At 44.6% G+C, this 2,500-nt stretch overlaps 1 protein-coding gene across 1 annotated transcript in view; it reads left to right on the forward strand.

Moving 5' to 3' along the window:
- The window catches only part of bzw2 (basic leucine zipper and W2 domains 2), a 29,801-nt gene that overhangs the window by 1,777 nt on the left and 25,524 nt on the right, over positions 1 to 2,500 (forward strand). The window lies entirely within an intron of this gene.

Genomic DNA, 2,500 nt, shown 5'->3' on the forward strand with positions numbered 1-2,500 from the left:
GTTTGATGCATGGCCCGTCGGTGCCCAGATCCGTGCGCTTCAGCGCTGGCACAATTTCCGACCGCGTACGTGTTTATCTAGTCGGCATGGAAACGGTCTCATCTCCCCGGTCACTTCACGCAGGCACGATTGATACAGGGCTCTGGCAGGCGTCTTTTAATGTTACCTCTGGTTCGCCCTTCTCCTGACGAAGCCCGGGGGTGGAGGTGAGCCAGAGACAGGCAGCCACCTGCTCCTCTTAGGACGTGGGTGGGCGGAAGGCCGGAAGTGGACTCAGGCGTCATTGACGTCTCGCCTATGGTGCTGGGACAGAGTTTTTATCGGAAGCGTTTGGACGCGTTTAAATGTGGTCGTGTTTACTTCCCGGAATGTTGTAATGGGAGAGCTACAGTAGCTGTCAATTGGGCTGGTGACACCAGATAACGTGAAGATGTGTTGGAATAGTTTTAAGATGCCTTGTGCAGAAGTGTGAGGAGAGTTGGACCACACACATGTTATTGTATCCCTCTGAGAATCATATTTAGTGAATCAATGAATGTTTGGCGTTGACTGGGTTGGGTTGGCGTTGGTTGGGTTGGCGTTGACTGGGTTGGGTTGGCATTGACTGGGTTGGATTGGCGTTGACTGGGTTGGATTGGTGTTGGAGTGTGGAGATCTTGAATTTCCCCTTGGGGATCAATAAAGTATCTATATATCTATCTATCTGATCTGTGAGTTGTGTACAGTGTATGTACGTATGCAGAGTGAAGGATGTGTGTCTATGTGTGTGTGTGTGTGTGTGTGTGTGTGTGTGTGTTGTTCTGAAGTGTGTAGCCAGCAGAGTGTGATGTGGTGAGCAAACCTCTCCCTCTCGACACCTTAAAGGACCAGTATGTAGGAAATACATGAACAAGATATTGTAATCAATCCACAGACGTACTAACAACAGATCCTATCCATGGTGTTAGCCTCCTTGCACACACACACACACACACACACACACAGAAACACACATACACACATGCGCTACCATTGCCTGCCTCCCATCACACACACACACACACACACACACATAAAAACACACATAGTCTTCTCACACACACACACACGCTACCATTGCTCGCCTCGCCTCCCATCACGTACACACACACACACACAAAACACACACACACATGCACTACAACTGCTTGCCTCGCCTCCCATCCCACACACACACACACACATTCACACACACACTCACACACACACTACCACTGCTCGCAGTTACAGTTACAATTACAGTTTTTTTCCAATTGCTAAAACACAATTTTGCAAACTATTGTGGTTTTATCAAAATACTTAACACAATTCACAAAACCACACACCCAAACTCCTCATATAGCCTGCAAAATGAAGCACTGCAACCAAAACTACATATAGCATTATCAATATCAAACCTTTGCACCAAAGGGCACACGCGTCATTCATATTACCAGATTGTTGTCTAACCAACTACACACTGTTGGGCATAATGAAAAGCACTCTCATCTTTAGTATGCTTTGCCATAATACTAAAACAAATTGTAGAATATTCTTCAGATTGTTCACATGCACAGAAATATTTGCATATACACAGCAGATATATTTACATTGGAGTGAACAAAAAATATGCTCACAAAAAACAGTAAACTGAAAAAAGAAAATTGCAGAAAAATGTTGTTGTCTTCTTTGGCCAAGAACTCCTCTACCAGCTCTCACTCTTCCTCCCCTCTCATTCTCCCCTCTCTCTTCATCCCCCTCTCATTCTCCCCCTCCCTCTTCCTCTCTCTGCAACGTCTTCCATTGTTGTTGTACGTAAAGGTGCTCACCTGTGGTCTTTTCATAGTGCTTACTACCTGATTGAAGTGGTAACAATTAACCATTGAGGTAGCCTGGCTAGCGCCACCACTTCTCAATGAGACGTGGTCTGGGAACCAAACGTTCATTTTCTCGTATTTGAAAAAAATGCCCAGATCCGTTTATTGGGTGCCACAGATGTCTATCAAATGCGTCTGTGCATAGCTCATCATCGTCTTGCTTTCCCCCCTGTTCTGTGATTGGTTCCCTATCTCAGGCGAAAATTTGCTCCATGGTCTCCAGGCTGCCTTAGCAGCATGAATCAAATTGTGCGCAAGGCAGCATGGGAACACCCAGGCTACCATTGAGGTGTTTGGCCAGGCAATTGGAAAAAACTGTAATTAAGCAATTTAAATTGAAATTTAATAATAAGATCACAGTTCGATCTTATGCAATTATGCAAAAATGGCTAATCTTGTCCCCTCTATGTTTTTTTATATACATGTCATCCCCCTTGTGTGACAGACAGTGACATTCACCAATCAGGAGTGCTGTGCTTCTCATGCACTAGGCATGCTCACCAATCAGAAGTGGCCTAAGCGAAATTTGGAATATTGAACGGAAGCTTCACTTATCAAAAATTATCATTACATGTAAATCAAATTGCAATCACAATATCGGTCAGAAAAATCTAATTGCAATTAGA

This window comes from Alosa alosa, chromosome 20 (assembly GCF_017589495.1).
Source record: "Alosa alosa isolate M-15738 ecotype Scorff River chromosome 20, AALO_Geno_1.1, whole genome shotgun sequence".
Taxonomy (NCBI): Eukaryota; Metazoa; Chordata; class Actinopteri; order Clupeiformes; family Clupeidae; genus Alosa; species Alosa alosa.